Source organism: Podarcis raffonei, chromosome 1, assembly GCF_027172205.1.
Source record: "Podarcis raffonei isolate rPodRaf1 chromosome 1, rPodRaf1.pri, whole genome shotgun sequence".
Taxonomy (NCBI): domain Eukaryota; kingdom Metazoa; phylum Chordata; class Lepidosauria; order Squamata; family Lacertidae; genus Podarcis; species Podarcis raffonei.
In genome coordinates this window covers 102,381,710-102,397,454 of record NC_070602.1, presented here as the reverse complement: position 1 = coordinate 102,397,454, position 15,745 = coordinate 102,381,710, and the positions used below count along the sequence as shown (strand labels likewise).

Genomic DNA, 15,745 nt, shown 5'->3' with positions numbered 1-15,745 from the left:
CTAAGAACATGGGGGAAAGGCAATAATTATTATAATTCAATTAGTGTTGTTTTAATGTTTAAAAATCCAATAACAATTTTTTAAAAATCACAGCACCTGCTCTGTCCTCAAAAACAATCAGTCCACAAAGCCCTGTTGGAATAGAAAGGCCTTTACCTGCCAGCAGACAGACAGCAAGGAAGGAGCCAGTCCAAGAGGGAGTATTACTTTCAGACAGTGCAAGAAATATTTAGTAGCTCTCTGGGAGCGAGGTGGGATGATACTCTTTAAAAATTATAAGAAGATTGGAGCTGTACCGATTTCTACTGTTCAAAAGACAGAATGACCTTTCAGTCTGTTAGATTAGCCACTTCAGTTAATATAGTGGCATGTTCTGCTTCCTTGCATTGCCCATCAACAGTTAGTACCTACAGCCGATTGGGCAAGCTAGGTAAGCAACTATTTAAAAGGCAAAGTGTGGCTAGCTTTTTGTTTGGTTATTATCAGGCCACTGCCATCCAGATCACTCCTTCACTAAGAGAACCTTAGAACTGAGAACAATTCTGCCACCATAAACCTTCCCTCTTAGTTAACTAACTGTCCTGTCTGCTTACTTTGCAATACTTGCAGAGGCGCGTTGGACTGTTGAGGAAGGTAATGAAAGAGGAACTGGAGAGAAGCAAAGAAGCTGAACAGGTCTCAGACATGGTGATGACCGACTCCACTTAATTTGACTTTCCACTTTTATTTCGGGACCCAAGCCATTAATTTGTAAATGAGGGCAAACGGATAATTTATAGTTCCATCCATCACAATAAATTTATCCTCACCCAGCCAGAAATAACCCCATTAGGAGTCTAGTACAGAGCAAGACTATGTAGCCAAGACTTTTACAGGGTGGGGGAGATCAGACAAGACATCAACCTCTCAAATCTAATCTTGATTATCATTCGTAGTCTGGAGAGAGAAATTAAAGAAATAAATCAATGTCTTTATAGTCTGATGTGCTACATGGCAATAATAAATACCACCTTCTGTGATTATTCATGAACATTCATAAAGGTATTTGAAGATGAAGGGTGCCAAGTAATAATTAACCAGTGTGAAACATCGTGAGTTTTGTTTTTGTCCAAGTTATAAAAGCTCAGCAAATATACCGCGTGTTTCTCCTGGAGGCAACTATGCACCATCTGCATAAAGAAAATCTACATTGCCAGTTGACTTGTTTCAAGGCAGAAGAACCACCAAGAAAGCCAGCTTAGAAGTTTAAGCGCCATGGACTGCCCACGATGAATCTCGAGAATTGGAAACTTGGCAAATGTGTTGAGAATTCTTTCTCATAGGGGTGCCTACTGTATCCCAACTCCCCCACTATGATTTTCTGAGCAGAGGAAGAGAGTTAAGGCTGTGATGTACATAGATACACTATGAACCAGTTGCAAGAGGATGGTGAGAGCAAATATATGATTGTTTCCCCAACATCATCAAATTGCCATACACCACCACCCCAATTCCCATTTTGCCCAGAGCTTCAAGAAAGACATTATTAGAGACACCATTAAATAATTATTGGTATCTACATTGTGATCTCTTCAAGGTTGAGAGGGCCCATTAGAGTACCTTGCACCAATATTTAAGCTTGCACTGAATATGCCCCTATTTCCAAGTGGGGGGGTTGGTTTTGGTCACACAGTGATAACAGAAATGAGATTTTGCAGTTTTATTTTATCTTTTTACTTCAAATGTTCCACGACTAAGTCCTGACAAGGAAAGCACAGTACTGGCCGAGCCTGGGTACCTGAAACTAGATACTCTCACAAACTCAGCTGAAGGGCATCAAATACGTACATATTTCATTTATGTTACAATGAACACCTAAAACGCAAAGGTTGTGCACACCCATGAGAAAGTCTATCAGGTGAATGTCTGAAAATTGGGGGTTAATGCCAATAAGAGGATCTGTCCCGTCAGTATCACAGCTCTGTGTATTTAAAATCCTACAAATGCAAAAGTGGCAATTGGCTCACTGTGAACACTGACAAAATAGATGTCTCCTAACTATACATCTTTGGCACCTGTTAAATTACTTATTCCTTACAACATCAAAAGCATTTCAGCGAGACATACATCAATAACATTCATAACTCTCACATATGTACCAGCTTCTGAATCCTAGTGGTTCTTGCAGTATCCAGCCAAAACATTTTATTAAAATATTATTTCATTTCTGAAAGGTGATTTTCAGCACTGTGGACAGGCCTTAATGGAACCCCAATGAGCCCCATCAAGTGATATAGGCTCTTTCCCATTGCCAGTAATTTAGATTACAATCCAAGGCACACTTAAGAAGCAAGGCTCATTGAATTCAGTGGGCTTTTTGCCTAAATAAACCCTCTCAGAAGTCTGCTTTACCATCCATGTACTGTACTCCTTTATTTAACCTCATTGCATTTTCAGGCTGCAAACATTCTGACCCAACAGTGGGCAGATTCAAAACCACACATCCAATAGTGTTAAAATGCTACAGAGGAGATGGAACAAGAGCTCTGTTCATTTATCTCACTGTCCTCCATGTTATTCTTCAGTAGTATCATGCATAATGCAAACATCACATTAAAAGCAAAGAAGATGCACTCACGCTACCCATACGTAATGCAGATCTGACATTTAAGAAACCACCAATACGGAGTAACAGCAGTAGAAAGAGATGCAAAGATGAAAAACCCACAGCTGCATAAAACAGCATTTATAGAGAAGTCCCAACACAGTTTCAAGCAAAACATAACTCTTTCTAGGGAATAGCTGTCTAAAGAACAAAGCTTTATTTTAGTGTAAGCGTATGAATTCTAGAAGGCACACTGGATGGGATTCAACTAAGTTGCTGTGTGCATGAAATGAGTTCTGCTCACATTTGGGATTCTCCTCCCCCTAAAACTGTTCTGGAGATTAGGGGAACCACAGGGAGGGTTTAGGAGGAACAGGAGGAAGGAAGGGGGGAGTTTAAATACATGAGCAGACCTCATTTCCTGTGTACATAATGCTACATTAAGTTCCAATTTTATTATTATTATTATTATTAATTATTATTATTATTACTATCATCATCATCAACACCACCACCATCTCCATCAGCAACATCATGTGAAGATCAGAAGTAAACTTAAGTAGCGCTGAAGTGTCTTAATGTTGGCATGTTCCCTTGTCACAAAGGAGGTTCCTCACAGTTAGGTCATGGTCTGCAGCGCTCTTCAGTTTACACATGGACACAAGATACATGTTTCAACAATGTTGTCTATAAGGCTATCTAGTTACAGCCCAGGAGCCAAGAGGTGAAACTGTATCCCTTTGAACTTCTTACCAAATTAGACCACAGTGTTAAAGGTATCGGGGATTAATTAGAGGGCAGGTTTCGGTGCAGTTGCTCCAAAGGCTGGTCATGTGCCCTCTTTCTGCTACAGCACTGTTTGCAAAAGAGAGCTGGGGAAATACACATCTGCAGAGGTCTGGCCTGCTCTCTACTGGTGCTCTGAAATGTTTCTTTAAAAAATAAAATAAAATAAAGAGCAACACAGAAAGCAAAGAGTGAAATAGCAAGACAAATGCTATGGATGTGGAATAAGAACACTACAAAAAAAAGTCAAGCAGCACAGAAATGGAAGCTTAACGCTGCAATTCTATGTCTATTTACTAATATTAGTAGTAGTAAGAATACTACTAATTTCTCACTTGTACCCCATCCATCTGACTGGGGTGCGCCAGCCACTTTGTGTGGCTTCCAACAGAATACAACATATCAGGCATGATACTCATGTCCAATGGGGCTTACTCATTAACAAGTCCCAGACAATCACTGAATTGGGTTTGGAGGCTCATATGGAAGACAGTGGTCCTTGAGGCATACAGGTCCCAAAGTGCTGAGGGCTTTAAAGGGTTAAGATCAGCAGCCTGAGTTGACCACAGAAATAGATCAGCAGCTGGGGTAGATCTCACAAAACTGGCTATCACCCATCAGCATCCTACCTGCGGCACTTTGAACCAGCTGAAGTTTCTGAACAATTTAAGGGCTGACCCACCCAAATCAATTCTAGAGGTTTCAAGGACATACACGATGACAGCAAGGAAGGGTCTTGGTGAGTGAGTCAGCTGAAGCTGGAAAAAGGAACCCAGCACCACTGATGCATCTAACAAGAGTACCATGCCAAGGGTATCCCCAAACTATAAATTCAGGGGCACTGGATCAGGACATTTTGCTGCTATGGGCAAAACACCATGATTATGCCCCTTCCTCCATGTCAACTCCCCCCCTCCACAGATCCGGGCTTTCTTCCACTGCCCCACCCATACTGCCCCTGGTCCCACAACTGCAGTCTTGCCTGAGGCTGTGCCCATGCTACCACCATGGCGCAGCAACAGAGGTGAGGACCGTGAAGGCAACAGCGCTGCACCAGCATTGAGGGCAAAGCCCCAGCAGGGCTGGCAGCAGAACAATAGCAGGGGCAGGGAGAGGGCCGGATCCACCACCCGAGGCTAACAGCCTCACCTAGCCTCAGGGGCAGCTCACCCCTGTTCAGGGGGGATGCAACCCCCTTCCAGGACAAACTGTAAACTCAAACCAGAGTCAAATGGCCTATCCACTAGCCGTAGTTCTGTTTTGCCTGGACTAAATGTTGATAGCGATTAGCTGCAACAAGTGAGCCTCATAGGCAAGCAAGGATTTGAACCTAGTTAACAAAACAGTTGTAGCCATGGAAGGAGAATGGGGGGGGGGGGAGAGAATACAAAACAAGGAACACTGAGATTCAAACAAGTATTTAAGAACCGAAACCAGAAAAGCCAAACCCAAGTTGTCTTTAGCTTGTCTTAGCTCCAAAATAAAGGAGAAGAGCTTTATTTTCTGTCTATCCCTTTTTGCCCTCCAGATGAAAAAAAGGACAAATTTTATGGCCGCAAGGAAATCACTGCAGCTCATATACTGAGGTCTAATTCACATGGCCCATTGAGATTTACCACAAATTGATATCTACGACAAAGCTCCTGCTGATTTATGGAAAGGGTCACTTGGGACACTGAGCTCTTTTCCAACCTGCTCATGTTCTTCATCCAAAAAGGGCTACCAATGGTATAGTTCTTCAAAACCACATTCCATTTAGTTCTGGAGCAGTTCCACTAGTTTTTTAAAAAATGAAAGAGACAGAGATTTAATTCTCTAGGAAGGGGAAAAAAACTTGCCTCACAAATGGAAAAGGGCTACAGGAAAACATATGACTCTGTTTTCCAAGATGACACCCTACTACCGGTTGATAAAAGTTAATATTCCCTCTTCGGCTGAAAAAAAAGGAGCCCTTACATGAATTATTTGTACACAGGCTGTGTTTCCATACAGCCTGTGGAGGAGAGCTACTATCTTGCCAGCTTTGTGATGTCATATAAATTCTGTGCCAGTTTCAGGAGTGTAAGCCTAAAGCATAATGAGCTTCCTGCTCCAAGAGGAGCCTGTGATTCCAAGTGCTGCCCTTGATGTCAATGCCAGGACAAAATTATCTAGGATGAGCAAATGTGGCTGTATTATCAACTTTCCAATGACACATGCAAGACGTACGTATTCAACACTACCCTCTGTATCTTATTACTCTTATGGCAGTGCAACAATATGCAGTCCTTTAAAAAATATATATTATTAAAAATTCAACAAAAATAACAAAAACAGGAAAAAATAACAAATACAACAACAAACGTAGAAAAATATACACAAAAACATTATCAAATCCATAAAATGGGATTCTCCGAATCCCGTGACTTCCCTCCACCCCTGGTTCCTTAAATTTTCTTTTCAACTACATATCATTTCTACTCCAAAATATTTTTAGCCTCAAATATGCAGCCCTGAAGCAAAGATTTAGTGACAAGATAATGGGATCTCGCAAATCCTCCAACTGAAATTTCCCGCTAAAAAAAAATTAACTTAAATAAGAGCTCAGAAACCCATGGCCCTCCAGATGTTTCTTGACAACAACTCCCATCATCCCTCATCATGGGCCATGCTGGCTGGGGCTGATGGAAGTTGTAGTCCAACAACCCTAGTTCTGCATCCCTGACTTAAAGGAAACACGCCCAGGAGAACATTGCATATAACTAGAAGACAAGCGTGGTTCAAATATAGAGAATGTAAATAAAGATTGTCCTTTGAGTCATGAGAAGGCATGTAGGTCACTGGTTATCAAACCTTAGAATTCCATCTATGATCTTATTGCCTGGACTGACATTTTGCTGCTAAACTCTCTTAATCTCAACCCCATTTCAGTCATATGTCATTAATGGCTCCAGCAACCACTGCTTGAAGACTTGTATAGGTTTTCAAAGCCTTCAAGATCCTGATTCACTATCTTGGAAACAGAGACAAAGGATTATACTGTACCCAAGCTACCATATTGTTTTCCCCAAAAAGATAGATAGGTACAGATAAATTCAAGTTAACCTCAGATCCGTAATAAATGTGGTGCCTAAAGTATTTGCAATCTGGACTGGAGGGTTTTGGAACTGAATTCTGTTGTAATTAACGACCCTTCCAAATAACTGTGCTCAGGATCATGGTGTTACGTCTTACGCCTCAACTCAATAGTTTTAATTTAAGTTCATCTCTACATAAGCTTAGCTAAACCCAGTGCAGGAGACACAGAATGAATTGATTTGAAGGAGCAGACACTGGGTATAAAAATGAGAGGGAGAAATTCTTCACACAGGAGGTGGAAATCAGTGCTATCAACCAATTATCTTGTTCTGTGCTATTCAAGAGCAGAGAGAAAAACATCACAAAGCCATGAACTAAGGTGCAATTGTCCCATACAGAAGGCTTGGCTGAAGAATACAGAACAACTGAAAAAATATTTAGCAAGGTACACTAAATTTCAAAGGATTTTAAAAAGTCAATTAGTGTATAAAGAATGTATCTTTAAGCATCTTTGCTCCCCCCACTACTTATCTACCTTATTTTCGCTAAGATAGAAATTCTGTTCTGGTTTACTATTTAGGTAATGCAGCCATTAGCCTCAGTTGCAAGCAACACAATTAACTGGTACTTGATAATGCTCATTTAGGTAACTGGATGCTCCAGAAAACCAATGAGGTGCAACTCAGGATAAGTGAAGTTCTCAGAAGATATGCAATGGAACAGTTGTTCTACAGGAACATTACATGCAGGTAAGAGAGAGAGAGAACAAATAAAATGACACCAACATAGGAAGATTATGTTTGAAAAGGGAATTAATAAGAAAGGTAACATTACGAGGTAAACATTTTTCCCAAACAAGTGAGAAAAAGGAGTACCTTTGTTTGATTATCAAGTTTCTCTCTTTTGTAACTGATCTCCTTTGCTCACTTTACAGATAACAGTGGAATCAAGGAGGAATTTAATGCTTTTAAAGTATGTATTGCTTTCATCTCCAAATTTTCCAGCCCCGTGCAGGTCTCCCACAGGGGTGTTCCAGGCTAGCCTACTAGTGCCTGGAAACAGCTTCAAGGATAAAGGTAGACAAATTGCACAATCCATTGCTGACATGAGCTTGTGCCTTATTTCCCTCCCCTCCAAGCAAATGCAAGGCATTACACCCACTCTCATCTCATATAGCTCAAGGGAGTATTGTTCATAAGACAGGATTTTACCACTGTCCCAAATGATCAAATAATATTTTGGCTGGGATACGGGAACAATACAATATTTCTGTTTAGGCATCCCAAAGGTTACTTACAGCATTAGAACGCTTGGGTGAAGTAGCGTAACGTACCAAATGTTTTAGTTCCAAGCATTTATGCAGCAGGATGGAAGAAATTTTCAATAATGGTAAACATTCCTGCAGCTCTGAAACACAACTACAAGATTACTCAACTGATTCAAAGTGTTTGCCACATGAAAGGGAACGACATATGTAAACTTGTTAAGTACAATCAAAGCTTTAGTCTGCACCCGTGCCAAGGATTTTAACAATAGTGCTAAGAATGCATTCTAAATAGAACAATTATGGTCGACATCTATTTACTCTTAATTTTATGATAAAGAAAACTGTCTCACTGATTTAGATCTATTTGAAAGCTCCCTTTAGATCTGCAGCATAAAGACTAAAATGCATATATATTTTTGAAATGTAAGTGTTTAAGAATCAACACACAAATGCTATAGTGCTTTTTTCTTGTTGTGGGAAAAAGCATTGGATAAAACACAAACTATGCTGATTAATTTAGGCTTATCAAATCAAAAGTTTTATGCAACTGCTATTCATTGAAGTTGAGTGTTGTTGCATCCCACAGGATTTGCTCATTCCATGTGTATTAAATTCAAATATTTAAAGGCCTCCCTGTGGAAGGAAGCCACGGGGAATCAGCAACCCAAGCAATTTCTAAACTGACACATGAGGAATGCTGCTACACATGCAACAAATGCAGTCATCTGATTGCTTTGCCAAATGCACATATATCCATTCAATGGTTGTTCACACATTTCAGGAACTTCCTACAGGGTCAAGTGCAGGCATAGAGTTACTACCAAGACTAGGCTTGTCACTCCACAAGCCTGCTTTGGAAGCAACAATAAATATGGCTTACCATTACATGAATGAGCCTGCGGCTCATACGCTCCCCTCTCTTCCACTGCCACAAGGCAATCCTAAGTTTTCCATCCCTTTTTAAATTATCCACTATTTAGCATTGCATCCAAACCTGAACTGTAGGTACTCTTAACTACAGTTTATTGAAACAAGCTTCATAAACCATAGTTTTCTGGATTCAATGATGCAAAGTGTGGTTAAACTAAAAAGGAAACAAATGCTTTCAAAATCTTCCTTGTTGCGGCTCATACATACAATGGCCAGCTATGGTTTAGTGTTACATTTTAAGGACTCTGTGGAAACCAGCCAACTTCAAACCATATTTTATAAAGCTGGCTTGTCACTAAACACAATTAAGATTGACCACGGTTTAGGGTTCAGCAGTAAAGGTAAACTGTGGTTAATCTATAAAGGAAGCAGAAGCTTCTGAACTCCTCACAGCTGTATTGGCGGGGGGGGGGGGGAGAACACAGAAGCCTATGGTTTAATGAACCAGGCCAGTACCTAAGGCACAAGCTGGTAGCATTTGAGAGAGATTCTATTAAGAAATGCTTGGGATTGTGCATATATTATCCCATGCTGGATACAGTAATCTTAAACCATTACTGCAGACTTTGTGATAAATGTGCCCGCAGCAACCTATTTCCACATACATTTGCTAGACTGAGAGTTATGACAGCAGCACTTCCTAAGAACCGAACTTAACACAGACATAAAAAAGTATTTATTGGTTATGAGCCAGTTTTCAATATGGGACTGGAGGAACCATTTTTATCATGCTTAGGATATATCAACAAAGCAGTGGGGTGGGGGTGGGGAATCCCTTATAGGTTTTTTATCTTAAAAGCCCATAGAAACTGCACAAAGCCATAGCTTTATAGAAATGCTCTTTCCTCCACAAATTGGATATGCAATGAGTACACTGAACAACATACATGTACAACAGTTCTACATACTGTGTGTGTGTGTGTGTGTGTGTGTGTGTGTGTGTGTGTGTGTGTATATATATATGCACAATTAAATGAGTTTAGTATTTCCCTCTTACCAGTCTAACCATTTAATTATTGAAAAGTGCATATAGAAGCTAATAGTTCAACTTTGCATGTCATCTGTGCAAGCTATAGCTTATCAACTCCAGAAGAATCCTGTTCCATTTCCCATTTACACTGCAAATACCGAAAATGGAGGATGGCCGGCTTTGTGAACATGTTGCATAAATCCTACCCACAATCCTACCCAGTGGAATAATGCTCATTGATTTCAATTATGTGTCACAGAAAGAAATCTGTATTTGTGTATTTGCTGTATTTGTGCTAATGTAAAGCACTTTTGCTTGTGCGAGGTGAGACACTCAATCTACACCAATCCCCTCTATCACAGTTCTCTCATTCTCTACTGGCAGATCTCCCAGTGCTCTAGAGCAACTTTTCATGGGTCCGTAGAGGATGTACTCATTGCGGAGGTCAGAAAATATTGGGTGCCCTGCCTTGTCCAAGAAGAAGTGCTTTCTGCTGGTGCAAGGCCACCACTAGATATAATCTTAGTGCCATATTCACACAGAGAGACTTGATTCATAGAAGGTTGATTTTATTTGAGAAAATAAAGCTGCTATGTAAGCTATGAAACCAGTAAACCTAACACACAGTCAAAATAATAATTTTAGGTACTGAAGCATATTCTCAGGGATTATCTAGTTCTATCAGAATCATCATCGTATTCAATATCACATATTCAGTAATCATAGACAGTAACAAGCATGGCCACATCCCCACACTTGATTCTACAGCGCTATCGGTGTTGCTGGGCTCTTGACACTGGATTAATGGTTCTCCATCAGCGTGATAATAAAATAAATAAAAGATGGCTTAGTCGGTAGAGCAGGAGACTCTGAATTTCAGGGTCGTGGGTTCAAGCCTCACGTAGGACAAAAGATTCCTGCATTGCAATGGGTTGGACTAGATGACCCTCGTGGTCCCTTCCAACTCTACAATTCCATTGTTCTATGAAAACAGTTCCAGAAACTAAATATAGTTTGCTAGAAATGGACAGAATAAATGTATTTCTTCAAGAAAGCTCTAAAATGAATTGTAGACACTAAAAACAAATGTCCAGCCATAGTTACCATACTTTTCTGTGTACAAGATGCCCCCATGTATAAGACGCCCCCTATTTTGGGGGACTCAAATTTAAGAAAATGGAGGGGAGATGGCACGGAGTTGTTAAGCTTTGGGAGGGGATTGCTGAAAATCGCTCACCTGCACCCGTCCCAAAATCTGCCTCGTCTGTCCCCCTCGCCAGCAGAAGCTGCCAATCGCACACCCAATTGCCGCAGCTTCAGCCAATCAACACCATTTACGCAGAAACCAATCACGTGCACAATAGCAGCAACCAATCAAACATCTACCCTATGCACGACCCATGTATAAGACGACCCCCATCTTTTGGCATGATTTTTAAAGGAAAAACCCTAGTCTTATACACGGAAAAGGACAGAAAGCAGTTATAAATGCCACTGATTTTAACAAGGGGTGGTTCTATGCAACTTGCCTAGGAGTGAGCCCCACTGAACTCCGTGGGAATCACTTCCAAGCACATGCAGACCAGACTATACTGCCAAACACATACTGTATCAACGGCTAACCACTTTTGCTTCATTACAGTGGTACCTCGGGTTAAGTACTTAATTCGTTCCAGAAGTCCATACTTAACCTGAAACTGTTCTTAACCTGAAGCACCACTTTAGCTAATGGGGCCTCCTCCTGCTGCTGCTGCTGCTGCTGCAGCGCCGTCGGAGCACAATTTTTGTTCTCATCCTGAAGCAAAGTTCTTAACCTGAAGCAATATTTCTGGGTTAGTGGAGTCTGTAACCTGAAGCATATGTAACCTGAAGCGTGTGTAACCTGAAGCGCATGTAACCCGAGGTACCACTGTATTCCCATTTGAATATTTTTATTTACACACACATATATCCAAGTAACTACACTAATTAGGGCAGAGAAATTTGATTCGATAAATAACCATTGCTGCTGCCATGAGTGCTGGAAGGAAGACCTGCTCCTTGCTGCAAGGCCCATTTCCACCTGGCCCAGGGGGCGGGGCCCAGACTCACCCTGAACAGCTAAAAGAGGCTCCTGGGAGGCCACTGGGACATTGCTGGAACAGCTCTTGGTTTGGGGCAACTTGCTAAAATGTTTAAATTGTTTTAAACGGTTTTAATTTTGGTTCCTCTGTTTTGTTTTTGTCGGGTTGGTGTTGGTTAAATGTTTAGGTGGAGTTGGTGGTTATTTTAATTTGGGTATAAGTGTAAACTGTTTATTATTATTTTTGTTGTTGTCACTGTTATTATTGATTTCTACAGATTTATTTATTTATTTGTTGGTTGGTTGCTTATATAAGATATTTTGTTTTTCAATGTTTGATGTTTTGTTGTGTTTTTATATATGTTGTAAGCCGCCCAGAGTGGCAGGGGAAACCCAGCCAGATGGGTGGGATATAAATTTTAAAAGAGAAAAAGAAATATTTGATCGAAATAATCAACCAATATTTCCTCATGTGGAACAATTCAAAATCCTTACAATGGGAGTGTGATCTAGTTGTAGATCTTTGGATGATTTCTAGGGTGCCCAACTCCCAAGTGTGGTAGCAACAAAAAAGCTCCCATTGGTACCCCTCCATACGTAGAAATGTATCTTATGTGTGTAAGTTGTCCCAGTGTGTACTGTAGATAATTAGCTCCATCTCTCGGCCACCTTTTTGAATCTAGCTTTGCTCCTATAAGCCATTTTTTGTAACCATCTGTGATAGATGGACGTCAGGATTCTTACAAAAAAACAAAGTCGATCACACAATAATTTCCTCATGTTTAACTTGCCTCGACTTTAAGGCTACATATCTTGCTGCCAACTGTGGCAGCAATCCACAAACCTGTCAAGCCTTACCACCTGGACTTAAAGTGAATTTAAGAAAGATTAATATCCTTTAAATCACATCTCATCGTTTGACTTCAAATCTTGGATATGCATCACATTCAATGAATGTTACAGCTTGAGATCACAAGCTGTAGACGTTCTATCCATAATAATAAATCTCGAAATAGCTTATTCAAACTCGCAAAATGAGAGATGGGACAGCCCATAGAATGAGACAGATTTTTAAAAAGAAAAGAGAAAGGTAAGAAGTGGGAATATTTATTGAAGATATAACCCTCTAGTTACCTTACCAAGCCAGGAAACATCAATATTCTTTGCCCTACTCTTGTTTTTCCTGAAACACATCAGGTAATTTATAAGCATCATACATTTATGGAAGACCAGTTCAAAGCATCTTCACCCCTTTTCATCCATGTGTAAATTATTTGATGTTGTACTTATTAAACGGTTTTATTTATTTATTGCCTTTCTATCCCACCTTTTTTGCCTCTTCCTCAATCAATCCCCACATCAACCCTGTGAGGTAGGTATGGCTGGCCACACCCAGTTAGTTTCATAGCTGAGTGGGGATTTGAACCCTTGTCTCCCAGGTCTTACTCCGACACTCTCACCACACCACCACACTGGCTCTCACAACACACATGTGAAATTACTTGATGCTATGCATGTTAACTCAGAAGTCAGTCAACGAGACCAATTTTGAAATCAAAGAATCACTTCAAAAACAGTCATTCTAGCAAATGCTCAAAATGACAGACTTAGATGAATTAAAGTAATTGCAATTTTTCTTGAGTCATTAAAGTTATGAAAGTTTTTATGGTAAATGAACAATTCCAAAGGAAAACCTTTTGAAGTTCACAGTATTTTTTTTTTACAAAAACAAACAAGCAAGCAAATCTCAGGACTGAAAGAATTTTTTCATTTTTAAGTGGCAAGACGGCATTCAGGCTAGAATGTGCAACATTATCTAGACTACCACATTAAAATAAATGTGTGAATCACTCCGCTTGTATTACCAATATAGACCACTAGTAAATGTACTTATGATCTAACAGCTTTGTATGTTTATTCAAAAGTAAGTCCCACTGTGTTCAATGGTACTTACTCCCAAGTAAGTGTGCAAAAGATTACAGCCAGTGATTGCAATTTGCATGATTTCCTGGGAGTTAAATCCCATGGGTTTTCTCCTGGGCAAACATGCATAAGATTAAACTTAGACTTGGACTTCCATCTTCCCTTAAGAGATTTTCTCAGCAAGTACCGGCTTTACCTATCAATTTTTAGCAGTTCTAGACACATGTCCATCCAATGAAAAGAGCATCACCCTACAGACAAAATGCTTTGCAACTATGAGAAGCAACTATTGGAATTCACAGCAAAATGCATTCACATAGCATTTGAGTACTTAAGTCAGGCTTATTAACTTTGTGTGTATGTCACATTAGTAGAAAAGGAGCCTCAAAAAATGTAAACTCTTGAGCCTGTTAAATAAAAAGGAGTTCTGCATCCTCAGTCTACCACCAAATGCATTCCGTTTATTCACATTTAACACGTTAAACGGTCTGACCAAAAATCAATAGAACTGAATCAACTTTAACCTAAGCATCTCAACGGAGCTGTTCTAGATATTCAACTACAAGGCCTGGTTTGTTCCTCTTAATAGAGTTTCTGCTGTAATGTTTAAAACTAGGATGTAGCTTTAATTCGAATACCACAAAACAGCGAAGATCCACGTAGATACTTCTTTTAAGTATTTCATCTGTGGGGATCAACCACCAGGCTGCAAAATATCCTGCGGTCACTGGGGGTGGGGGTGCGGGGGAGAGGCTTGTTTGTTTTTTTAAGTCCACTTTATTTAGCAAAGAAATACATCTGTATTTAGTAGGTAATCCTCCCGTCTCGAATCCGTCTGTATTATCTCCAGCTCGGAAACTTCCCCCCAGCGAAGCGCCTATTTTATTTCCTGCCCTCTGAAAGCTCGCCAGCTCTTGATCTTTGGGGGCGATGGACTGACCATGACACTCTCGCCGACGAGGAGGGAAGACCAGACCCAGGAAGGGGGGAAACCAGCGCGCTCGTGATCGTGCACTTGCAAAGCGCGCCGATCAATTCCCCAAACATTTCATCTGTTGCTGCAGATCCCCAGCGCTTGCAGCGAGCAACGCACAACAAAAGCCTCGCCTGAGACTCTGCGACTCTCGCACGCAGCGCTGTGCCTCCTCCTCTACACGGGGACCCTCCTTTCCCCATTATTTAAAAACAGTCATCAAGGTGGGGGGAACCCGGGCTACTCACCGCTTGCGTGGCCAGCCGCCCGCCTCGGGCCAGCCGCCCCATCCCACGAGCGCACAATGCAGCGAGCGAGGCTGGCGGCGTGCACTGCAGTCCTGCTCTGGAACGCTCAGCCTCCCCGACACTCCCGCCAGCCAATGAGAGCGCCGGAAGCCGCGCTAAATTCTTGGGCTGCCTCGCCATTGGCCAGCCAATTAGCGTGGCTTGGCTGATCAGAGGGGTTGAGACGAGCTGCAGGGCTGGTCGCCCGCGTTGCAAGGCGGAGGGAAAGAGCGAGAGAGAGCCAAAGAAAGGAGGAGAAGCAGCCTTGGCTTCGCCACGCAGCCCTTCGACCCACCTGGGGGTTCCTCCACAGGTCACGAGAGATCACCCCTTGTGCCCATCGCTTTGGGGTTGCATGTCACAGAATCCATGGAATGATTCCCAGATCCTTCTGGGGCGCCTGTGGAACCCCCTGCCACCAGGAGTGCCAACTTCAATAAAATATGTTGGGGGGAGCAAGCAAGCCCCTCCCCGCATAATCGATCACAGGACATGGCACATGCACGGCATTTGAATGATGGCAATGCCCATTAACTTTGGGGGGCAGCCCCCTCAAATATTGGGGGGGGCTGAAGGGACCTTGGTCCCTAGGAGTTCGCTCTGATGCCTGCCAGACTTCCCCAGTCACCAAAGCGTTTCTGTTTCCCGCACCCCAAAAAGAGCCCGTCACCTTTAGAACCCAAACCCTCTCCCAACAGCACCACGACAACAAAATGCTAGAATGCAGGTGGCAAACCTGAGCACAGGACTGGGCTGCTTTTTCCAGTAGCTGGAAAAGAAACCACCATCGCCACTGAAAGTTTGTGGCAAAATATGCCCCCAAAGGCCCAAGTTTCCTTATGTGACAGGCCACCTGTGATTGGGTCCCACATCTTAGGAAGCAAGTAAGATGCCTTCCTTCTGCCA

General features: G+C 41.6%; 1 protein-coding gene across 2 annotated transcripts in view; it reads right to left on the bottom strand.

The window, feature by feature from the left end:
* Positions 1-14,919, bottom strand: part of LYPD6 (LY6/PLAUR domain containing 6) — a 53,173-nt gene extending 38,254 nt beyond the window's left edge. The window contains exon 1 of one of the 2 annotated variants that reach the window (XM_053406428.1): positions 14,801-14,919. The gene's annotated coding sequence lies outside the window, so the exon portion shown is untranslated. The remainder of the gene's footprint in view (positions 1-14,800) is intronic. The other variant, XM_053406437.1, reaches the window with a different exon arrangement.
* Between the last annotated feature and the right edge of the window lie 826 nt (positions 14,920-15,745).